This window comes from Myodes glareolus, chromosome 5 (genome assembly GCF_982192425.1).
Source record: "Myodes glareolus chromosome 5, mMyoGla1.1, whole genome shotgun sequence".
NCBI lineage: Eukaryota > Metazoa > Chordata > Mammalia > Rodentia > Cricetidae > Myodes > Myodes glareolus.
Window position 1 is genome coordinate 40,278,297 of NC_142030.1, and position 26,367 is coordinate 40,304,663.

The window sequence follows — 26,367 nt, forward strand, 5'->3', positions numbered from 1 at the left end:
CCATTTACACCCAGAAACAGAGTAAGGATAAAAAGAAACACAATGAATGAAACACAAAAGGACTAACTATATGAGAGAAATGTGTAGTATTTTTACAAATATAAAAACTTTAAGGTTGAGCATTCATAATTAATAATAAATCTCAGTGTCTTCATTTGAGAGCTTCTAGGTGGCCCAAAGAAAATTCCAACAGCACCACTCAATGCTGATAATCTTACATTAAGACTCTCTTCTCAAGTGATTCTAAATTTTATTAAATCAACAGTTATAGCTAACCATAAAATAACTAACAATGAATAAATAGAAAATACCACAGATCTGATGACTAAGTCCTATATCTCCATAAAAAACACTTTAGGATATATTAATATTTAATTGTAAAAATGCAATAAGAATTGTAATGGAAGTTATAAATCATATGAGAATTAATATGATATCTTTGAGAGGAAAAACACTAACAGGGCATTTACAGAAGAGATGGAGTTGCTATTATAATATGCATGGAAACTATCTCATATTAGATAATAAGGTAGAAGAATTCAAAAACAACACAGGACAATATGAGCTCACAAAGTACAATTTAAAAAATATAAATAAATAAATAAATAAATAACAAAAAGTTAAACATAAGAAAAATAAAGCTCATTGGAAATTAAACTAATGGAAATTAGTCTGATGATGTAATGGAATTCCATTTCCCTCTCATCTGAGTAGCAAGGCATTCAGTTACCGTCTACCTGTTTGTTGTAATAAGTGTTGACACTAATTCAGCAAAAGAATCTAGGAGTTGGTGTAACCCCGCATTCCCATCTGACACAAATAACAACATGCATCAGGAAATTTAGATATATATTGAAAGATTAGTGATGTATGCATAATTAGCCCAGAAAGCTTTATGGAAGAAATTACTCTAAAAGTTATCATCATTGTATAAAATGGTTTAGGCTCAGCCCATCATACACATATCAACATATAAGACGTTAGGAAAACATGTTCAGAAGTGAGTGTAAGTATAAGAATAGAACAAATTTCTCTTCATCTTAAGATTAAATAATTGTTATTGGAATATGTATTTAACAAGAATAAATGTTAAAAAACTATGAATTAAATAAGCACATTATGGATAAGTAATCCCATATCTTATGAAATATCATATATACTATATTTAATATTACATATATAATATACTAAAATTTGGAAATATATATATAATATAATGGTTGTTAATATTCTTGGCTTGGAATAAATGCAGAATGCTATTTCAAATTAAATTAAAATTCCAAATTAAAAAATTCCAATTTTTTAATTAAAGAAGGAAGTGCTATTTGGGGGAGAAAAGTAACAAAAATCTACAGCAAAATAATGTCATAGACTATTTATTTTCTAAAGGTAGGTAGTTCTGTCTTAGTTCTTTGTTAAGCCTGGGTGTGCTCTGATCCAAAGTTCGATGGAATAAGACTAGAAGGTGAGAGCCACGTTGAGTGTGCTAAGACTGGGGTACCAGGGCCAGGAATGAAAGCTGAAGTTGCCACAGAAACAAAGTCAACCTCAGTGAGTTTTCCCTTTCCAGGTGGGAGGGGTGATGGGCTGTAACCTGAAGAATCTACGTAGTCTACGTCGTCTACGTAGTCTACGGCAGAAACAGGTGACAGCAGAGAAGCAACCAAGAGACTATCTCATATGAAACCCACCTTTTCCCAGGGTACTTCCTACCTAACGCTAGAAAACTAAAGTCAAGTTGCTCTTCCTAAAGATGCATCTACTCCTGAGGCCATAAAACATTAACTTCCTCTGAATTCTAACATAATCCCATTGTCATCTGGTGCTTGCTGTTCATTCTGCCTGGAGGCCTGTCTTCAAATGCTAGTTTATTGTTATTTAATTTTCATATATTTGTGTCTTTGAGGGTGTAGTGAAGGTGAAAGAGGAACTAGGAAATAATAAAACCTTGCAGCAGCAAAACCACTTTTCCAGAGGGAAAGAGAATCAAGGTCGGCTCTCCTGGTCTGTATCATCCACATCAGTTACTGCTATCTTTGCCTTGCTCTGATCTTACATTTGACCTTCAAACACAATCCCTTGGAGGCATCTCTGAATCATTTTGTGGGACTTTAAGTGGACTGGATCCTCAATCTTCTGGTGGTCTTGGTTTGGATATCTTAAATCTCTTCAACATCACATCTCACCTTACATCAGTTTGGAGGCTTTTGTTGTGTTCATAATTTTTTACATAAATCTGTGTAATCAATGAGCCAAATACCTCTTAAGATATGAGCTTGATCTATAATACACACACACAAATTCACACAATTTGTTTCTGAATCCTTTGAAGCAATATTAAATTTGATGATGCTGGTGAAAATATCCAACCAATACTACTTTAAATTCCTAATATATGTGTACTATTAATTTGATATACATATACAAAGTGTAATAATCAACCCCAGTATTTCCAAATAAATAATTTTTCTAAGTATAGTTAATATTTAATAATGGAACACATTTGCAAAGACACTGTGATGTTGCAGTATCCATAGTCACTATGTTCTGAACAAATAAGGGTTATATTTCCATCTCCTATCATTATTTTACGTTTGGAAGTCTTGTGTTCCTCTACAATTTTCCATTAAATATTGAATATATTATGGTGAATCACAGTTCCTCCATGAAGTCACACAAAACAGAATTCCTTCTGTTTGAGTTCTCATTATCAAACTGCCTCTCTTCTTTTCCTCCCACACTTTCTAAGTTTTAGTAATCACTATTCTATATTCAGATAGACTTTTTAACATCCACATATTGCATGAAATAATATAGACTTTGCCATTCTGTCTGCAATTTAGCATAGTGTCTTCCAGTTCCATACATTTCAATGCAAATGATAGGATGCCATTTGTCTACATGTGAATAATATTCTATTCAATATATACCATATGTTCTTCACTCATTCAGCCATAAATGGACCTGGGTGCAGTATCTCAGCTCTGTAAATAGTAAATAATGCAGCATAATGCAGCATCAAACATCGGAACAGAGGTATCTTCTTTATCATCCATATCTCATTTCCACTGACTAAAGACTCAAATATTGAATAACCAGATCATGTAGTCATTCTCGTTTTTGAAGGAGTTTCTGTAATTGTCTCTTAATGCCAGCACTAATCAATGTTCTCAACAATAATGTACAAAGGTTCCCCATTCTCAGCATCTAAATCAGGATCAGTTATTGTTTATCTTTTTGGTAACAGATATTCTAACTGAGGTGAAGTCATATCTATTTGAAAATAAAAAAAAGAAAAGAAAAAAAAGCATTTTCTTTTCCTAAATATATTGACCTGCCAAGGATCTTCTTCTGAGGGATGTCTTTTCAGATCTAGTTCAATCCATTTGTAGATGGATTATCTTGCTTGTTTATTGCTATTCTTTTGTTCTTTATATATTCTGAATATGTATTATTTGTCAGGTGAATGATTTGGGAAAAGTCTCCCATCCTCTAAATCATCCTTTCATTTCGTTGACTGTTTCTTCTGCTATGTACAATCACTTTCTATTTTTGCTTTTGCTATTTATTCTTTTGGAATCTTATAAAACACAAACAAAGAAAAACACTGTCTGCACTGATGACTTTAACTGCTTATCATATGATTTTATTTAATAATTTCCTAATTTCTGATCTTATATATGTCTTTCATCCACTGTAACTTTTTGTAAGGAGTGAGTATGATTTTTATACATCAATGGCAAACACAGAGAAAGAATTCACGAAAGTGATCCTACTCATAATCACAAAAGGAAAAAAATCTAGGAATAAATTTACCAAGGAAGGAAGAGACTGCTATAGTGAAAATTACAAAGAACTAATAAAAGAAATTCAAGAGACTCAAAGATGTGAAAAGACCTCGCCTGATCAAGGACTGGAAACATTAGCACTGTTGAAATTGCCTGTGTTGCCCAAAGGTTCTATAGACACCATGAAATTCTCATGAGAATGCCAAAGATGGTCTGCCCTCTCATTGTACAGCCAGTCTTGTGACAAAACCAGGGCAGTGCAGGAAGCCAACCATGGGGACACACTGCAGCCAGAAACCAAGGAGGAGCCAGGTCACTAGTGTTAGGACTATGACGCCCTGACATGAAGGTGTTAACTGTGATTTATATTTAAAAGAATATTTTTGAGGTTCCAGAAATAGTGTTTAATTTGCTATGGTTACATTCTTTGTGTATCTTCTTATGAAAGTGAGACAAAGACAACAAGGCACAGAAATGACCACCCAGTGCAAGGGTAGATTTTTGTGTGTCCTAAGGTACTTTCTCTGCAGAGCAATCACAGTACCTGTCCCTATTGCAGAAAAATGGGCTACACGAAAACATCTTTTCAAGAACATGGTACTTCTGAACATGCAGAAACATCAACAGAAGTGATTTGCTCCATATGTGCAGCATTACCTGAAGCAATCCTAATCATGTCAAAGGTGGCTTTGCAGTTCATCTGACCCAGTTGCCCATAGCGATTTAGCTGACTCTAGTGGCGTTTGACATGTACTTAGAATATTTCACCCTGGTTGGGAATTAGAAGGACCTCATGCTCATAGGTTCAGCATACAGTTTGCTAGCCGTTTTACTGGTGAATCTCTTCTTTTCTGAGTTCATTCTCTCCAAGCACTAGAGAAGCCATGGGTACTATAGCTAACTGTGATCTCTGATATGAGGAGTGAGATGTTCTGCTTAACTGCCTGGGCTCTTCCGCTTCTCAGTTGCAATAACTGCAAATGCTCCTCTAGAAGCGCCGTGCACAGGCGGTATGGCAACAACTGGAGACAGCTCACAACACAAGCCAGCACACTAACACCATTACAATCACACAATCCACAACCACAGCCAACACATAAAACAGTCAGCAGGCTCTCCAGAACTCCCAATTCCTTTTAACGAGGTCAAATGATCCCAAAAGGTCAGAAGCAGAGCACCAGCCCATGGACAGTCAGAATGCGGAACACAGTCTGTTCATCCAGGAGCTCCTCAGGTTCATGTTAGTGCACTAAGAGAGCTCACTCTCAGGTAAGGATGAGCAAAGGGAGAAGGCAAATTTGAGTAATGAGAGCTATATAGATATATGTGCTTAGATGGTGTTTTAGAAAATCTAAATTTAAAAATGTGTAATAAAGGAATAGAGCTTCCACATCTTCTCTTTGATGACTTCACCACTCACAGACAATTTCCTCTCTGCTATATTTGTCACTTAGGGGAACAACAGCTATACTGGGTTTGCTTAGTGATTGTAATTGCAGATCTATCGCTCTTGTTACATTATGTACAGTCAAAAGGAATATATATATATATATATATATATAATTTCTTCTTAACATGATTTTTACTTCTTGTATGCTATTGTAGTCAGGAGGGGAATGTGATCTCTGCCTCATGCACCTTGACATGAAAAAGTCTCCCTAATATCCCACATTCCAACTGAAGACAAAACTTGAAACCAAATAAAGCTGCCTTGTGTATGTACAAATAAAAACTGCTGGAATGTTTTACCTATCTACTGCATAAGGATTTCTGCAGCATATGTGAGTCTCAGTAACCTTGTTATTTAAAAATTAAATGCGAGAAATAAAACTTAAAAAAATAAAATTGCAAATAAATAATTTTAAAAAAACAAGGCGCAAAACTTCCCCAACATTATTCAAGGAATACAGGGAAAAGTAGCTTTTGAATAGTGTCTGCCTGAATATTCCCCCTTATACAAGAGACTCCTATGCACAATCTCAGCTCTGCCATGAAATCTGGGGTTGCTAGCAAGTGTGTTGTGTGACTTTCCTGCCACCCTTAAACCATCTTATCCTTGCAGAGCCCAGCCTGTCTCTAACCTATCAGTAGAAGACATACCAGTAAAGACAGAATCCGATGTGCACTGTCTTTGTGCCCTTAAAACAAATCTTGCTTTTTCTTTGTTGAAACCTTCTGCAGTAGGTCGGTAAAATTTTCATAGAAAATGTACTCTAAATAAGAATGTTATAAACATACTAAAAACTAAGGACAGTGTCTCCAGTAAATGTTGCCGGGGTGAGTGGATAACCACACACAAAAAAAAAAACCTAAACTTTGACCCCTGTAAGTTTTCCTATACCCAAATCCACATTTCCCCTCAACCCTGTTTCCTAGAAAGAATTCTTCACTTGAAGTTTTTGACTAAGTTCTTTCCAGACAGTTCCTTAAATGATCCCAATGGTGATTCAACAGATGTCTGTTTGATGAAAAAGGAGCTATGTTTTGCATTTACTGCCCCCTCAAATCAACAATTGGAACAGAATGGCTTTGTAGCATAACTAAACCAAAGCAAAGTTGTGTGCCCCAGGAATAATGTAACAATAGTTAGTGGGGTGAAATAAATCAAAGGGCAGTAGGTGGCTAAGTATCAAAAGCATCCCAAAGTTCTTTGACGGGAGAAATGCAATCACTGCATTCACTATTCATGGCCAGTGACATGTCAATGCAGAAAAAGAAATCCAGAATTATGGACAAGGTCAATGAATCTATTTGCAGCAGGTAAAAACACCAAGGAAAATTAAGAAAGCTTTATTGGTAAAACCGAACACTATAATTTTCCCAGCAGTTCATGTTTGCCTAGAGTGCCTTCCTATATATTTTAAATAATTCCTAACAAAATCAGAAAGGAGGTACACAGTCCTCTTACAAGAAATGTAGCGATTAAGATGGGACACCTTTATATATCATTATTCACTGCTAAGGCAAAGCCTGGGGAAAACCATTTACGAGCAGAAAAATCCAGAAAACAGGATTAATGGGGGTGGTGTCCTTTGCACATAATCCATAATATATTAGAAAGTGCTTGACATAAGGATCCTGAAAGGCTCTAACAAATTACATTACTGTTTCCTCTGCAATGATAGAAGGAAAGCCCAAATGAATAGTATGAGCACTAAAACTGAAGTGAGCTGCAGAGGGTGAAGGGCACAGTCCTTCAAATCTGCCACTGGAAACTGTATACCTGGACCAAACTATCAAGAAGCATTCCCAATACAGCAAAAGTAAAGTCAGATGTACCGAGATGGCAAAAGTCACAGATATTCCAGTGCAAAGCTTTCTTTCAACTTCATTTGAACTCAGCACCCATCACTTGACAAATTTTTATCTAAAACACATTCAAGGAAGAAGAAAGTGAGCCTGCTCAGGTTTCCTGAAACATTAGTTATGGAAACACATTATCCTCCCCAAAGCTGATAAGAACTGGTTTCTGCAATGTCCAACGCTCTCAGTTTTGTTCATGCCAAGGTACAACTTGAAGGGGGCTCTGGGAAAAGATGTTTTCTAAAAATACGTGAAGCAACTTCTGTGAAATCCTAAACAGACTGCATGTGGTGGATGGTAAGCCTGTGCACTGAGAGCAAGAACAGTTACCGCTTCCATCAGGTGATCATTTCAGTTGTCCATGTCATTTCCCCTCCTCAAATAGTTGTTCACGACTGCCTCCATAGTTAAAGGGTTTTACTCAAAATCTATTCTCAATTTAATCAATAAGGAGGGTTCTCTTATTTTAAAGTATGCAAAAGGGCTTTCTTTCTTTCTATCATGCATCATTCTCCTATGCATCTAGCCATTCAGCTTATTCACAGGACACAAGGAAATAACCCTTGCAGCCGCTACTTCATTCTGAAGACACAGGGAGTGGTTGGAGATGAAAAGCCAGATAAAACAAGCTCATTGCTAGCTATAATAAGAGGAGGTTATTATGCACCATGAGATGTGTAAACTGTTTATGGAGATCAGGGCAAGGAGATATGAATTTCAAATGAGGGTCGTGAAGTAGGAAACTCTTAATGTAAAGTGGATCTGAATTGGTTCTTGAATAAGTTAAATGATTTAAGTGTACTTAATAATTTAATTTCAATCTAACCTGGCAAAAATCAGACAACATATTATCAAGGTTCTCCATTAACCAGGGTATGTTTACAATCTGTGGTTGGTTATTTATATTTTTAGCCATCATATTATCTAACTAGGGAAGAACTATAAACTAAAAATATAAGTTTTAGGAGGGGCCAGAATTGTGCCAAAGTTTTAGATTCCTCTGAGAAATAACATTATGGGCCAGCATCCACATTCATAATAGTACTACAATTCAAATTCTATCATCCATTAAATGAAGATGTTCATAGTCTCCACTTTGAGACATTTTATGAAAATTGAATTTGAAGATGTACCAGAACATGAAGTGACAAGAGGAGACACTACTCAGCAGAAAGGTAAGACACTGTTGTGTATCACCAGCTGCTCAAGCAAGTCTGGAGATGCCACAAAATGAGGTGCCGAAATATAAGCACAAACCAAGGCCTGGAGCTGGCATGAAATGTCTCTGGACTTAAGTATTTGCTCACGGTCAGTTGTTATGTACCTGACACCTAAATGCACACTCCCACAATTATGGATGTACCTGGAATTCCCTAATTTTCTCCAATAGCCTATGTTGTACTTAAAGAGTAAAGGTCAACTCTTAGGTATGCTACTTACAGTCCAATTCCATCTAGCCCGGAACTGGAAGATGGATGATCTCAAAGCTCCACCTATAATGTGTAAAAATTCATATCCAGTTGTTTGTATGACACACAGATCTTTAAAAAATCACTTCTTTTATATTACTTCTTATTAGGTTTCTTGCTTTTGATCAAAATTCAAACTATAAGGCCACATAGATGAAACAACAAAAATGGTGAAAATGTTAGATGCCCACTAAGTATTTACTGAGGAGAAAAGAGACAACCATTTCTCCTATGGGACAAACAAGAGGAAAGTAGACTTCTATTGTCCATGGCTACTAGGACAGGAGGCAGGAGGACACTTGACATGTGATGAATCTGAATTCTGATAAACTCCAAATCTATATTAAAGCTAGAATGGGTACTGAAAATTCAGAAAATATAAAGTATTCTAATCACACATCGGTTACATGTTGAAGTGACATTTTAATACATATTTATTTATATTCATATACTTATATGAATATATATGTTAGATAAACTGCTGAAATAAACTTGCACATGTAATTGACATATGGCTCACTGTGTACTAATAAGTGGAATTGCTCACCTCCTGGATAGGAAAGAGCTCCCTGTCCTGAGAGAAGAAAAATATACATTTCTTCGAATCATTAAGATCCTCTGACTTGTGACTCACCAGAGTTTGGAGACATTGTGAGGAATAGCTTGAGTCTTTTGTGTGTCATCAGAGAGACTGAAGCTGCATTCACAGTGGGGAGACTTCCAAGAGCTCCCAGGAATCACTGGGTAACTCCAGGTTCCCTAAGAGTTGATCCTAGCAAGAAACTGGCTTGTTATATTCTCCTGACCATTGTTAGTGATCAATAAACATTATATGTTCAATAATGCCAAATAGGTGCACATTGCAGTGGAGTTGGAAAAGAAAGAGGAACTCCACAGCTGAACACAGAATATAATCAGGCATTCAGTTTGATGTTTTGGTTTTATTGTGGAAATATACAGCTAAGATATATGTAAAGGTGAGTTGATTACTATAAAGAACCTTTAAAATATTCCAACACCTACATTAATCTTTTGTACACCCAAGAAGAAAGTCCACCCCTCTGTCAGTTTGTAGAACCTGGTCTTCCTAAGCCAAATGCAGCCATGGAGTAGAGATGTTTAACATTCAACATTAAATATCAAGCACATTTAATAGACAGTAGGATTTTGGAAGTGGAGGATAGAAAAACAAGTAGACCTAGGTCTGAATGAGTGGTAAGACATTAAAAGACATTTTATGGAGGAGTTGGACAACATATATCCCACTGTTGCCACAAAAAATCATAAATTTTATTAGCTAATTTTCCAAGGGAATAGTCCATTAATGAAGATGAGACTGTGTTAATAAAATATAAATTACCCCAGTGTAAGACACTTGCCCACAAGACCCTCACTAAGAACAAAACTGGGGCCTTCACAGGCTATAACAATAATGAACCATAATAAAGATCAGGTGTGGGTATTTGTGCTCATTGTTTACTTTTATACTTAGTTTGAATCATAGATAATCTATGAATTGCTTAAGGGAGGCACCATTTCCCTCATTTTGTGCACGAGGGGGCACAGCCAGAGTTTATACCTAGTAAATAACCAAAGGAAGAATAAAATTCAAATCCCTAGAAAGTAATCTGTACATTTTAGAACAACCTCTGCATCCACTCTGAGGGTTCCATATTTGCAGTAATTTTATTATTAAAGTTTCTGACATAACCCATGGGCATGATCTGTGGGAATGGAAATGTTAAACACGAATGTAAAGTTGTATAAAAATGAGTGTAAAAACAATTGAACATGTAATTTTAAATATCTAAGAGTGCTTTCATTATAAAAGCAATACATGTCAATTAGGAAAATATAAACAAGAACAGTTAAAATTACTTATAACCCATGAATCAGAAAAAAACTATCATTAATTTGTCAATAACTACTGAAATGTACACATGGGTGACATTTGATGCATGTAACAGCTAGTATGTGGCATTTAGAAACCAGGACCTACAAAGGCCACCCTGGACAGTCTACATAGCTAGACCACTGGTCACAAAAGCCACAGATTTGTGCTATTCATTTAATGGAATCATCATATCTCATAGATTTTGAACCTTCTTTCCTAAAAATGACAATATAGTTTAAACATCTTTTAAAGTATATATTCGTTGAAATTGGAGGAATTGTGCTGTATGTCCTATAAAAGCAAAGACTGAGGGTTACAGTGTCTTTGGTGCATTTGCTGACCATCTCTACAACGCTGGGAAGAAGCTTCTAAGTGGCACTAGGTAAGAAAGAGTAAGAACAGCCTCTTCTCTCCTTTAAGGTCATAAACACTAGGCCTGTAAGAGCATTTGGCTCTGCATGAGAGCACCGGTCAATGGTATGCCTCAGCTCATTATCCCGAAGGTGGGGTGGGAGAGAAGTGGAGTTTCCACTGTTTTTTATTTGAAGCTCCGTTACAGCCTCTGCTAAATTAACCTTTCTTAAGTAAGCCCTTGGTTACTCCATCAATGTACCTTGAATAAATCCAACCATAAAACTGATTAAAGATGGTGCCGTCTTCTACATTGCTTCCCACATATTATCTGACCTTCCTCCCCACAGTCCCCTCTGGAAGCAAGTTCAATCATTTCCACTTTAAAGATTTGGAAATTAAGCCTTGGAGACATTAATTAGCTTGCATAAGTTTACACACCAGATTTATCTGTCTCCATTGCCAGGCTCTTAGCACCACATTCAACTGCCTTTAGAATATTGACCAGGGGAGGACAGACACAATATATCAAGTTAAATGAGCACAGCTAGGAAAAAAAAAAGGGACTTTGAAGGTCTGGTTCCTACCAGTCTTCTATCTTATCATGCAAGGACCCTTTAGCTTCAGTCACATGGTTCTTAAGATGCAGGGGATCTTTAGTTCTCTTTCCACAGAATGTCCTCATTCCTGCCATCAGCTTTACTTGTACATGGCCTTCCCCATTCATAGCCTAACAAAAGAGCTCGACCTCAGCATTGTAACATTAAGGCCTTTTGTCAAAAGCATTTCCGTCTTCATCAGCTGCTGAATATTCTCTTTGCCTAGTCTCATCATAGCATGAAAACATGAAGCCAATTTTACAGCAATAGGTACAAACAACACTCTTTGTTCAAAACCACATGTGTCCCTCTGATCTTACCATCTTAGGTCCTTATTCAAAGCCTGAATGAAATGAAAAAGGAAGGAAGAAAAAAAGGAAGGGAGGGACAGAGGGAGGGAGGGAGGGAAGGAAGGAAGGAAGGAAGGAAAAACAGAAGGAAGAAAGGATGAAATGAAGGAAGGAAGGAGGGAAGGAGGGAGGAAGGGAAAAATATAGAAGGAAGGAAGGCAAACAACATTTCTGGAAAGCATAACCTGAAAATATTAGCAACCAGTCTGTTTCTTCGTAAATATAATTTTAGACATTTTCTCTTTCCGCTTGCCTTCACTTTATAATCATTGGTAATTAATATTTATTCCTACTGTAGTTCAGAGTACACTTCCCATGTATAATGGAAATCCTAAAATAGGTAGTTATGATTTTTTTTTAAAGAAAAGGCTTCTTATTTGGGAAGACATTGTTTTTGTGTTTTTGTTTAGGCTCTTTAGATATTCGGCACTCAAAGTAATTCAGATTGATTCTGCGGCACCACTACTTATAGAATTGGAATGTTTCTTTGTTTTGTTTTACTTGTTTGTTTGTTTTGGTGAACAGGAAAATTTGTATGTAAAATACATGGCTTCAAAAAGAAGTCTGTTTAGAATAAATAACACAGGAAGAAATGTCTTCCTGATAGTCTCATTGAAGAAGCAAGTTATGTGTCACAAAGGGACAAGTGCAGAGTATTGCCTCCATCAACGAAACAGTAAAGGTGGGTAGGCTAGGAATCCCATAAGTCCTGCCACAAAAGTCTGCAGAGGGGTCATTTCTGTATATCAGAAAGCATCTATGGGCCAAGAGCTGGTCAAAAATGAAAACTATCTAGGGACTGGTGGTTCCTTAAGTGAGGGAATCAGGGACAGAGGTGACTGTGGGTGAACTGCTATGGTTTCTACTATGGCAAGCTTTACTCTGTACTAGTGTTTTAGCTGAAAATGTCACATTCTGCTTGGTCAAAAGTAAATGAATTCTCCTGGTGGCTAATTGACATGATTAGCAACGATTTGCCCAAATGCCAAATTACCTCCTAATGCCTTGCTGATAAAGACATAGTAATAAGACTCAAAAACTGAAGGAAGCATTTGGCATGAGCCAAACTGATGGGGAAGAAGTGACTATCATAATATTGGTAACTAAATTAAAGTATGTTTTTCTGGAAATAATATCTGCTGACACAAATTTTGTTATATTCCAAGGATAAACTCCACTGCCTGACTTGGTTTTATTTTAAGGAGAAGTTTTCGGAACAAGTCCTAAGTTTAAAACTTAGGCAAGTTTAAAAACTTGCCACAGTAGCTCTTCTCAGCAGTTCCCTTGTGCAGGAAAGTAGCATCTGTGGTATTCATGTCCAGTCAGAGCTGCAGCTCCGTGTTCCCAAACAGCTGCGACGGCATTGCTATTTCCATTTCAGAGAACAAGAATTCTTAGCTCGAAGGGAAGTTTTAAAACCACCCAAAGCAGAGTGCCTTATGGTGTCACTGGGTTATCTCTTATGCCTGTTCTTTTTTTATATAAATTAATAGTGACTTGATTTCCTCAAGTATGTCTTCATTGAACACTGCTAAGTACTCAAGAATCTGATCTTCAAGGACCATATTGTTATCACCATTAAAGTAACCTGGATATTTTTTGCTTACTATGAACATCTTCCAGCTTTGGGAGGTTTGCCTTTGATGACTGCTGGAAGCTAAAGGCGGAGAAGGGGAGAACCAGTATTTTACTTGCTGTCTAGTGGAAGCAGAGCAAGCATAGATTATGAAGTAGGGGGCAGTCAATCATTCAGAGATTATCATTTGCCACCACCACCAAATGTCCCCCTGCAGGATACCAGTGTATACTTTGACCTTAAATATGTTAATTGAAAAGGCCCCATAGGGGGAAAGATAAATAATTCATTCACTCCACTAGCTAAGAGTTCAGAAATCTTTAGATATATCAGAATAAGCGATTCTTAGTGCACAATGGTACAAAGGTCACTCATTCAATATGGATTTTAAAGTAAAGGGAACGAGATCCAACTTGAAAGCAATGAACAATGAGAGAGCAGACATACAGCATTTCATTAACAGGCAGAGCTGGTTGGCGGTGGCATGCATGTTAATCTCAGCACTCAAGAGGCAGAAGCGGATGAATTTCTGTGAGTTCAAGGCCAGCCTGGTCTACATAGTGTCTTCTTTCATACCAGCATTCAGGTTAGTTTTCCCCATCTAGCTCTGCCCTGCCACAAGTCAAATCTGTTTCTTTATTAACCAATGATAATGAAACAAATTCACAGCATGCAGAGGAGAACCCCACATCAACTAGCTTGTGTTTAAATATTATTGCTATCTAAGAACATAATTTGTAAGTATGGATTCCATCTTCCTAGAGAAAGAAGAAACTATGTTGGCTTTTCATAGCTACAACTAATTTCTTCATCCGTTACTTCTCCAGGAGTCCTCAAGGCACTGCCAACAGGATAGGCTTCCTTGCAGTGTAGTAGCTCACACGCCAAGAAACACTCACTGGTTTCAGCCAAACATGGACCAATAAGCAATAAGCATTTCTACAAAAATCTAGTATATATCCTATGAGATGGAACCCTGGATCAAGAGCTCAAATGGAGCAAGTAAACACCAATCTTTAGAAAGGGAAAAGGTACTTGAATAAAGTCAGCCGATCTGTTTCTAGCAAAGTAAGAATGAGAACTCAGATTTTCTGTTGCATCAGTCAGTTCTGTAAGATGGCTAGCCACAGAAGTGGGTGTGGCTGGTGTTTATAGTCGCCGAAGGACACTAATTCACAGACTTGCTTGACTGGCTCATGGAAATACCTGCAAACTTTACAAGAAGAAGAAGAAGATACTGACCATCCCAAGGTTCAAATGAAACAGTCATTGTAATAATCATTGATGTGGGATGTGCTTCTGTCTATATGTTGCTCTTATTGGTTAATGGATAAAGTTGTTTTGGTCTATGGCAGGGCAGAATATAGCCCGGCTGGAAGAGATATAGAGAGAGAGTAGGTGGAGCCAAGGAGACACATTGCTACTGAAGGAGGACATGCCTTACCGGTAGACCACAGCCTTGTGGTGATTCACATATTAATAGAACTTGTTTAATTTAAGATGTAAGAGTTAATTAATAAAAGGTTGAGATAATAGACCAAACAGTCTTGTAATTAATATAGTTTTGTGTGATTATTTGGGCCTGGGTGGCCGAGAAACCAAGTGCAGCCACATCTTAGAATCCATGGTGGTACCAAGTGACAACATCTAAGAAAGATGCTCCTTGCTAGTAGTGACACAGATAGGTGTGTCAGTGTGTCATTCATTGCTAAGGGAAAGGTAATGATTAATAATTACTGTCACCTTTGCAAGACCTTAGAATCATCATGGACCTAAAACTCTGTGCATGTCAATGAGGAATTTTCTAGATTATGTTAATTAAGGTGTGAAGACCCAAACTGAAAACGGGTAATACCATTCCATGGGCTAAAGTCCTTCTCTGAATAAAAATGAGTCAGAGTGAGCTAATTACAAGCATTCAGTATTCACTATTCTGATTACTACTGGGGGCGTGGGTGCAATGCAACAAGCTGACTCCTGCCCTAGACAGCACACCTTCACTGCAGGGAGGAACTATATCTCCTGCACACCTTCACTGCAGGGAGGAACTATATCTCCTGCACACCTGCCCTGCAAGGAGGAACTATACTTCCTGAAAGTGTGAGCCAAAATCAACCACTTGTTTGAATTTGCATTTTGCAGTATTGTGCCACAGAAACAAGACATGTAAAACTGACACAGGTCACATGCCTAAAAGTAACTCTGTATATTCATTAACAATCAAGTAATTTGGAGGTCATTTCCTAAGATAAAGAAATTTTGTTGTGCATGAATAAGGAAGAAACATGATCTCGTTTGATCAGTGTTTGGTATGCTAATAAAGAGTCCCTCAAATATCTAAGCCCCATCAAATTAAAGGCAGCTTCGGCATTCTAAAGCATGCATTATCAACATTTAACGAATTAATTTAAAGTGTACTTATACGTGGTTATAAAGACAAATACTTAGAATGTGCTTGGGGTTATGATGGTTTAGTAAATTGGAGGTTGCAGATTTTCCTCTAATATCCATTACTTCACCTGCCAAGGGAAGTTCGCTAGGTTTCCAGTACTAGGTATGGTTTAGAGAGGCCTTAAGTTCAATTAGAGAACTGTTGGTTACTGCCAAGCATAAATAAAAAACTGCTTATTTGTTTTCCAGCTGCCCCCAACCCAAATAATCAAACAGAACTATATTAATAACAACAATCTTTGGCAAATGTCACAGGCATAGTCCTAGCTAGCTCTTACATCTTATATCTTAAATTAACCCATTTCTATTTATCTGCGTATCACCACGAGGTCTTGCATCCTTCTCCTTCAGCAGCTATTTATACACATTTTAAAATGAGCTGTATAAACATAATACCTTAAACAAGAGCAGAAATACATAGATACAGTGTAACAAAATTTACCTTAAATTTGAACCAATAGATTAAGATTTATACCAATGCAAAGTATTCATTTATATACCATATCCCCATTAAATGAAACAAAAAAGATCATTTCTGTGAATATGGGCAATGTTTTCTTCAAACTGCTTCCTGTTGTTTGTTGGGAGAAGTAATTTAGGGTTCTCAGAGACCTTTCAGGGGGTCTTGTTCCATCAAACCACATTAGCCTGGAAGGAATCTGCAATTTCCCATCCTCTGTGGAAACAAAAGCAGATCCTCTTTTCCAAATAACATATCCTTAGACTCAAATTTTGAAGTCAAGATACCTGCAAAATATATGGGTTGGTTTAGCTTAGCTGCCCCCAGAATCACACAGCTTTCTGCAGTGAAGAAATTCAAAGAAAACACAATAGTATACATAATTCAGACTCTTTGTGTATTTTCCATCTTTACATGGTGTTTTTAAACTTTATTTCTTTTATTTTTAATTTTTATTTTTTGAGACAGGGTTTCTCTTTGTATCTTTGGCTGTCATGCATCTAACTCTGTAGACAAGGCTGGCCTCTAACTCACAGTAATATGCCTGCCTCTGCCTCCCAGCTGCTGGGATTAAAGGTGTGTGCCTCTACATTCAACTATATTTCTTTTTAAGGACTTTCTCTATACATTTTCTTTCTCCCCCAATACTATGTATATTTTTAAAGACACTGTAAACTGTTTAGAGGTTTTTTTCTTTTTTTTCTGAATCTTTCTTTAGTGTTTATCTTTTTCTAACCACGCGAGTCTTCAATTTGCTAACCGATATGGACAGGATTAAAGTCACAGCTGTGGTGACTGAATCTGCCCCACTCCTAGGCTTTCTGCGAATATCGCTTCACGGTAGAGGTACTAGCAGGAGCCATTTATTTTTACCACACCTCTGTGGAGCTTTTAGGATCATGCTACCACCACGAAGAAGCTTGATGCCGGCTGCTCATAAACACCATTTAAGTGTTTGGTGGCAGAGACTCTTAAAAGGGCTGTGAGGTTTTTGCTGCTAATGGTGAATCAGGAGTCCTCTCTTAAAAGAGCTGTGCCTCTCTGCTTGCCTCTAGCAAACAGTGCTCACCTGAGTAAATGCTGCTACCAAGAAGCCATGCCTAACTCTGTTCTTTGGTGCCTAGAATTCCTTCCCAAGCTTTCTAAGGGATTATGTGGATGTAGTTGCCCCACATAGAAGCCTTTTGTAAGTGGAGACTGCATTTTAGTTTCCTGGCTGCCCAAACGGGAATAATCACACAGAAGCTATATTAATTACAATTCGGCTTGGCCAATGTCCTAGCTAGCTCTTACATCTTAAATTAACCCATTTCTATTAATCTGTGTATCACCACAAGACAAGACTGCGACCTACCGGTAAGCGTCCAGCATCCTTTGGCAGTTACATGGTGTCTCCTTAATTATATATATTCAGATTTCCTGCCTGACTTCATTCTGCTAAGCCATTGGCCAAAACACTTTTATTCATTAACCAACAAAAGCACACATATACAGAAGGACAGCCCACATCAGCCACGGATTGTGTGCCTACTTCAGTTTGAGATGGCTATAAACAAGGAGATAGATGTATGTGCATGTGTGTTTGCATATATATGTGTGCGTGTGTATGTATTACATATATTCATGTAACAGCAATTATTGAACATGAAGAGAGGCCATGAATTTTAAAGAGAGCAAGGAAAACTATATAGGAGAGTTTGGAGGGAGGCAAGGGAAACTGATGCAATTATATTAATATCAATAAAAAATGTCATATGTGAAATGAATGAAAAATGCAAGCTAGGTACTCTTCAAATGATTTCAGTTTTGGAGGACCACGTATCTCACCATAACTCTAAAAGTGCCACAAAATAGACAGATCTCAAACACAGAATACAAATTCCAGCTATAAATCTTGTCTCTCATTGCTCTCCTTCTATGAGTAACAGTGTGAACAAGTTCAACACACAAAACACCTTCTAGTCAAATATTGTTCTTCCCAGTGCCTTGTCCCCTTGTACCTGCCTACTCCGTAGGAACCTTTGCCGTGAATATCACCATTAGCTGTATATGTCAAAGCAGAATGTCCACATGTACTCACTTTTCTAGTCCATGTGAAGAGCATCTTTTAGCAAAACTACCATCATAGCCACTCACTTTATTGCTTCGACTCCAACCACCAAATCATCTATTTTCTTCCCAAGTTGATGCCCTCTCTGGAAAAGCTTTCCAAGCATTTTTTATCTTAAAGGATCAGTTCAAACCTGCAGCTGTAACCCATCCCTTGAGCTAGTTGCACACCATCCCCATCTGCCATTCATTCACCCCACTGCACACCAAGTCACTGGTTCTAGTTATACTCAATGCCATATACATGTCATGAAGGTACTATCCAGGCTTACTTAGCAGAGGCCTTTTTCCCACTGCCCTGGTTAACACACTACCTCCAGCAGTATCAATTGTCTAAAGCAGTAACTTTCTTCATCAATATTGCTATTGTGACTTAGACTGAGATAAAACATATGGAAAATGAACATTTGGCTGCATGTGCAGAAAAGAAGCCTTTCTGTTTGAAAACAGAATATTGTCTTCCCATGAAAATGATGCTCACGATTTTGTCAGCAATGGTAGGTCACACTCAAAGAAGAATGCCCAGCAGTGTCCTTTGGCTTTCACAATTATGGATAAGCTCTTGTAACGCCCAGCTAATTCTTCTAACAATCTTATGATGCAGGTAGATATAAAAAGTTATTTCTACACTATTAGACAAGTAACTAAAACAGAGAGGATACCTAAGAAAGAGCACTGTTTCGAAACAAACACCATCCAATCAAGTAAGCCTGAAAAAAAACCCTTACTTCCTTCACAAATCATAAAATATAAGCTATGGAAATATTCAAGGTCTTTGTACTCTAACAAATGAATGAAAAAAAAACAACCTTAAATGTTGATTCCAAATGTTTCCAATGCAGAACAACAGAATCCATTCAATGTGGCAATCTAGCCATAAATAAAGTGAGAAGATATTTTTTTAAGTTACATGAAAAATAGTATTAATCTTTTGCAGAGGCAACAGCTATTCACCAGAAGTAAAGGCCTACAATAACTGAGCAAGGACTGGGAACATGAATTAGTGGATAAAGTGTCTATTATACAAGCTATTCCTGAGGCAATATGTTTTTCTTTCTTTCTTTCTTTCTTTCTTTCATTCTTTGTTTCTTTCTCTTTTTTTTGTTTTTCGAGACAGGGTTTCTCTGTAGCTTTGAAGCCTGTCCTGGAACTAGCTCTTGCAGCGCAGGCTGGCCTTGAACTAACAGAAATCTGCCTGCCTCTGTCTCCCGAGTGCAGGGATTAAAGGCATGCACCACCATGGGCAGCGACAATATGGTTTTTCTAGAAAACCATAGTCTGTGAGCTATGACATCTCAAGAGACCTTTGATAAATAAAATGCAGAATGATGGAGAAATAAACCAGTCATCAACTCTGGGCCTCCACAAACATTCAGTGCACATGTGTGTGCGCGTGCGTGTGTGTGCGCGCGCACACACACACACACACACACTTACACTTATGTAAACATGCATAAATACTTGCATGTACTCCACACATACATATGCAAAGACTAAGGAAAAGGAAGAGGAGAGGAGAGAAAGGTATTGATAACACCAACAAAACAACATATCCATAGTTGCCAAATTTCATATAGCTTTCAGAAGGAGCTTAAACCATTTTGAAAACCATTACAAGAGCACACAGAGTTACTGAGTAATGTCTTATTGAATTGCACAAAGACATTGTTCTATCTTCTGCTTGGACTGCTTAAGTTCTAACTGTGAGTGTGAAATATAATGTTGTTAAACTCTTGTGTGATTCAAAAGTGTGGAAAGAATGGTCTGATGAAAGAGCTTTTCACACCTTAACCATATAAACTCAGCTCTGTGGTTCCAGAGCAAGGGCATCTGGCTACCCAAAGGCTTTCAGCTAACAGCATGCTCTGAAGACCTAGAGAAATGAGAATCCTGGAGTGTTTGCAAGGACCTCAGAAGGCAGATGACTTTCAACAAGGGAATGATGACAGAGCACATTGACCTAGGAAAAAATGATAAGTGATTTGTGAATGAATAAAAAATAAAAACTGAGTTCACTCGGGAATGATGTGGATTCCTAAGCAATAAATCAGGCTGAATGAATGTTCTTCTTTTAGAATGTAAACAGTGGTGCATGATAGTAAATTCATGAACAATACAGAACTTGGAGAAACAATGAGCATACTGTAAGATTTAGTCAACAGGGACCCTGATCTGGAGAGCTACTCTTGGTCCTGAGCTTAAACATCAAGACCATCTTGACAGTAAAAAGAGCTTCAGTCTTTTTAGTAGCAGATTTTCAGGGCACTAAGCTTTTCTTTTTCTTTCTTTCGTTTTAGATCCTTTAAGCTTAAAGAATCTGTGTTTATACAACAACCCTCTTAGGTAGGTACAATGATACATGAAGATCTTATAGAGGAGACAAAATTGGGGCTCTGGAAAGATAACGTCACAAAAATTCAGCTGTTTAAAAGAAAGACTTGAGAGTTTTGGGTAAACTGTTTCATTCCCCCAAACAGTCAACAAGAAGCAGCCAGGGAATGTGAAGTGCAGCCTCTATGAAGACAAATTAGACGAAGCTACTGGATTGGCCTAGAGAGAAAACAATTTGGAGTCTGCTGGCATGGCTTCAAGTTACCCTTTTGGCTCCAAGTAGGGGAGTCAATAGACATACACTGAAGGTAATGTTGAAGGTAAGATTATGAGGTTTTAAAATAGTGAACACTATCTGCAAATTGGAGGGAAGGTCTAAGGAGACAGTGTCACCGAAATCAAACAGAGACTGGCAGTCATTGATCTTAGCGATTTAAACAAGGAAGGCTGACGAAACTGACTTCTCTCAAACTCGGATTCCTGGAGGATGTAAATGCATGGCCAACCACGTAACCGTGATTATGAAGCTGCATCCTAGAGTCTCAAAGATGGATAATAGACTGTTCTTCATCATGAGCATCTTCTGCGTAGCACTGATCTCTAATGTGAATATTTAATGCGAGGCTTGGTTCTCTGTTGGAATCCTTGAATAAGTTTGCATCATCTTGAGATTTTAACGTGAAAAAGAACACATAACAGTTGAACGTGTTTGTTTTCCTTCACTCTGCACCATTGCCCCGAAACAACAATGATTTGCACTACTTAAGCAAGGCCTTTCGGAGACAGCTAATGAGGCAGTCAAGCCCTTGTGACTGAAGCTCTCCAGATGGGCTTACTGGAGTAAGCCTTGCCCTCCCAGCCATGTGATATACAGGTTCTCAGCACACTTTTATCTTTCCACTAATATTAGCTACTATTATTCAAACAGAAATACTAGCGACAGCAATTTGGCTACAATGGATGTCTCCATGCAACATTTATCTGCCTTCTGGAAGTCTGTTGAGCTGTGTTTACACCAGCTTATTTAATTTTGTTTTCGTTTATCACGTTAACCCAGTGCTTGGGCACTCATGAGTTAGTATAGAGAAAAGCACAGACATGACTTGTGCCTAATCTTTTATGAGAAACACAGCTGGTCCTATCCCTGTTCCTAGCATATCTGGAAATGATTTTAAGATATAATTACATGTCTTGCACCTGCACGGCAGGTGGTAAACATGCTTGGAGGGTAGGGTGCTGAGTCCGAAAGAAAACTAAAACCTTTTTCTTCCTGTTTTATTTTTTTTTTTAAATAAGGCAATCCATTTTCTGTGTGCTATGGAGTATTTAGGTCAAATATCTTTGGGGCTATTTTTGAATGTAAGTGAACAGTTTGAGGGAGGCAATGGAGAAAGGCATTGAAAATGTGATTGGATTATAAAATCAGGTCTTTTCTCATCACCAGTGAGAACACACTGGCCATGCTACTTAACTCCTCCCACTTCAGGTTCTGTCCAGTGAAATGGAGACGATCAGAGTGCCCGTCCCACTGGACGCTCTCAGGAATGGGCTATGGAGTTGAACCTCACAGTCATGCAGTCACATCATTCCCATTGACTTCCTTTAGGAAGATAGAAGTTAGAATTAACTACAATGTTAAAGATTTTAAAGTCAGAGAGGTAGTGATAGCAACCACTTGACTAGTGTTCTCTCCATCCTGGGACCGCTTGTCAACTTTCTATCCTACTTTCAAGCAAGGACCAGTGAGCAAACCATGAGCTTCTACCAACAAAAGGGGAGGGGGGAGAAAAAGAAGTATTTAAGACTGGATAGTATAATCAGCAACCATTTATGTCTCTGAGCTCCACTGGGAAAATCTCAAATCAAGTCTCTGTCCCAGATCTGTCTGGTTTGTTTCTTGTATTCTTACATGGTCAAAAGCAGGAAGAGAATACAAGCCCTCTTGTGTTTCTTCTGACAAAGCTAATTCCACTTTGAGGCTCTCCCAACATGACATAATTGTATCTGATGTCTCCTTCTCGCACAGGTTTAAAGTGATGTTTCATGGTATGAATCACAGTACATACTCATCCCAAAGCAGGGCACCTTCACCTCCGTAACCTGAATACACAACTTCCTTGTACCACTTCACCAAAGTTCTCATTCCATTACCTTAAGAAAATAAATCTTGATTTTGGGGCTTCAGCTTTCATGTGACTAAGAAAAGGGAATTCCCAAGGTACCCTGTGACAACAACCTCAGAGACACCAGAAAAAAAATTTCACAAAATATACAGAATATAAAGCAAGTTATGAAAGCCCACTTAGATGCAGAAGCTACAATTACCAGTGTCTGAAACCTAGCTTTACTGTGCAAGTGACCTGATCATTCCTATTCCTATACACACACACACACACACACACACACACACACACACACACACAAAGAGACAGACAAAGACAGAGACAAAGAGACAGCAAAACAGAGAAGATTATCATGATACATAAGTAAAAAGTGTGGTCTGGTATATGAACACTAAGCAAGTTCTTTCTGCAAAAACAAGCAAACAAACATGTGATCAGACCACATTTTCCCATATCTAGGAATCCTACTTAAAATTCATGGTTACTTGTATTTGTTAAAGAGTCATTTAATGTTTTCTGCCACAGGTCAATGTTTCTACAAACATAGAATACATATTTGATAGGTGTGAAGCCACTCTCCTCTGTAAGAAATGGTGACCAAGTTCTCCTTCCTTCTCTGTTTCCTCCCAGTACTGGAAGTTCGGGAAGGTGCTTGCTGTAGAATGATGTTTATCTACTGTCTGTGAAGTAGAGGCAGGACAAAAGATAGTCCCTCAGCTCCTGTACTAGATTCCAGAGACAAAGGTGGGAAGACACCTAAAATGACCTGTATTACAATCCTAAATATCTACCTTTCGTTCAGACTCAGCCATACCCACCATATTCTTGACCTTGCTTGAGGCCGGGGAGAACCAGTAAGTAGTTCATTTTCATCAAAGTTATGTGGATCCATTTGTTCATCTCATCACTGAGTGATAACAGGTTAGACATAAATAAAATCTTACATCCCAAAGGGAAAGAATTTCGCCAAAGCTGCTTCCAAAATGTCACATTTTCAGCCATCATAAACTACTACCATATACATCTGAAATATGCCTGAGCTTCCGTGGTACTGAGAATACATGACAGCTGATGTCCTGCACGATTTCTTGTTAACACAGCACTTTTTCAAGTGGTTCAAGAAACTTACCTACCATTGGTAACTTTCCCTTGAATGGCAGTCATATCTGTTTAATGAGTCCTAAAACACTAGACAAACATATAGAAGTCTAATTTAAATTAAGCACTTCTATGTTGGAGAGCTGTAGATCTTGACGTTTTTCCAGAAATTCAGCTAAACGAATGTTGCATGACAGAAGCAATCAGAGTCCACAGGACAACCTCACCCTGATCAGAGGGAACTAGTTGGCATGCTTCGAGGACCCTGAGGGCATCAACACGGAACAGCAAGCTTTGCAAGCCTATAACTCACAATGTGTTTGTGTAGGATCCACAGGCTCTGGAAAATTCTTTGGTATGCTTTCTGAGGGAACTTAGAGGTGTGTAATATACATGGACTTTATATGAAATTATTTTGAAATATTAGGCATTTTTATAGGAAAAGTGTGTTAAAAGAAGAAATTATTTAATATATGTTTAAAATAGATACATGGCAAATATGTTCCCATTTTTCTATTTTTTGGAAACAATCAGTGTTAATTTCTCTGGTTACTTTGACAACTCCACACAATCACCAGCTCCAGAGAACACAACCCCATTGGAATCTAGCAGGCCAGAATATATATTCTCTCCAGTGGCTTTCCCCTCTTTAATTAGTGTAGGACATTCCCTGTGGCTTCCTGAACATTACCCATTGCTTCTTGGTGAAATTCTTTTCACTCCCTGGTTAATCAGTGGCAAATAAACTGCAATAATCATCTTGTCTCCTGTTGGCTTAGGTCAAGTATAGATTACAATCGCCATGACAAAGTATCCAAGCAAAGTTCACTGTCCTAGGAGGATAGTTCACACCAAGTGATAAAAATGCTTAGTTCCACATCTATTCATCTTATTTTTCTCCTTACACTAATGAAACATTCGGTGACAACTAGAACTTTCATGGACAAAGTGCATTGTTAATAACTAAGATAACAAAAAAATAATAGTGGAGGAATTGTAGCACAGAACCAGGATCACACAACCTGATTATCACCTGTTAATCAATTCATAAAACATCTCTAAGAGACAGACAGCCTCTTTCAAAGTGTGGAGAATCAAATAGTAAAACCCATAATTAAACCTTACTAAAGTTAAGAATTTATTAATCAATCTCTTGTCAACTGATATTTCAACTCTTCTTACTGAATCTGAAGTCTATGAAGAGCTAAGAAATTTAAAATGAGAGAAATAAAATTTAAGATGGAATATCTAAGAGAATTAAAGTTGGTTACTACACTATCACATTGTATCTTAAAGTATCCATCATAGTTACAGATTGGTAATATAATCTGAAACCTCCTTTCACACTTCATTATAGAATAAGCATTCCCTTAGGCTATGGATTTTAAGAAATGATTTGTTTTGCTGATAGAGTAAAAATATCTTCTTAGAAAACAGAGATTACTTTGATAAATGCCCTTGCACAAAGAAATCTTTACCAATGCTGGATATCAGAGGAAAATGATGGTTCACTTGTGAAAGATAGGAAATTGGAATGTTCAACAAATTATCTTGTCCAGATAGAAGATTTTGCCAACTCTGGACACAGGGAGAGCTCAGAGTCAGAGAGTTGTCTTGGCAGACTGATCTTAGGCTGAGCAACTGTTTTGTCTGTAGGAAATTTCCTGAAATGCTGTCTTCTTCTTCCCCTTAGGGAGCAAATCATTACTCTTTCCCCATCATATCAATGGTACAGAACAGACAGAGTCCTGGCTGGCTTCACTCTCCTGGAGTTGATGCCAGTTTGTGGCAGATGACTTCTCTCCTCCAGGCAACAACAACACTTGAACTTTTCATTTTCTTTCCTTCTGCCTATAAAGAGACCTCTGCCATTCTCTGGGAGAGTCTCTAGCAATCCAACATTTTAGCATTGTATGCCTTCCTCCCTCTCTACTCAGCTGCCCCTTACCCTGGCAATATATTTCAATCAACTGACAAACTTGACAAAGCTACTGATGCCTGCCACTCCCCAGCTTCCAGACAAGCTCCTGAGTGAGGTCTGTGTTTGAGGGTGCATTTTCCCTCATTTCCGCCGAGTGGCTCTGAATGAGTGTGCTGGTGGAACAAGCTGCTAACACAGTCCACATCTTGCTCCTACAAGCTTCTCCCCTAGGTTCTGAGAGGTGCGTCTTTTCTGGTACTAGTTTTCAGTATTGAAGGGATCTCTCTGTGGCAACCCTGCTCTTAACACTGCAGTTTGCAACCGAATTCTGTATTATACTGAATTCCCTTCTCAAAAGTGTCCTATTCATCACCTAATAAGCAGGGAGAACACTCTGTGTGTACTTAAGACAACTCTTCCACCCCTCTTCCTCAAATCCTGACGATCCCAACCCTTCCGTCTCAGTTTATGGTGACACCATGCGTCCCCCCTCCCCCCGCAACCTGATTCAGGACAGAAATATAGGGCAGTACCAGGATCCATG

At 38.0% G+C, this 26,367-nt stretch overlaps 1 protein-coding gene and 1 pseudogene across 10 annotated transcripts in view; one reads left to right on the top strand and one right to left on the bottom strand.

The window, feature by feature from the left end:
- Positions 1-26,367, bottom strand: part of Nrg3 (neuregulin 3) — a 1,014,491-nt gene that overhangs the window by 967,487 nt on the left and 20,637 nt on the right. The window lies entirely within an intron of this gene.
- On the top strand, positions 1,583-17,165 carry LOC125391491 (E3 ubiquitin-protein ligase KCMF1 pseudogene; annotated as a pseudogene).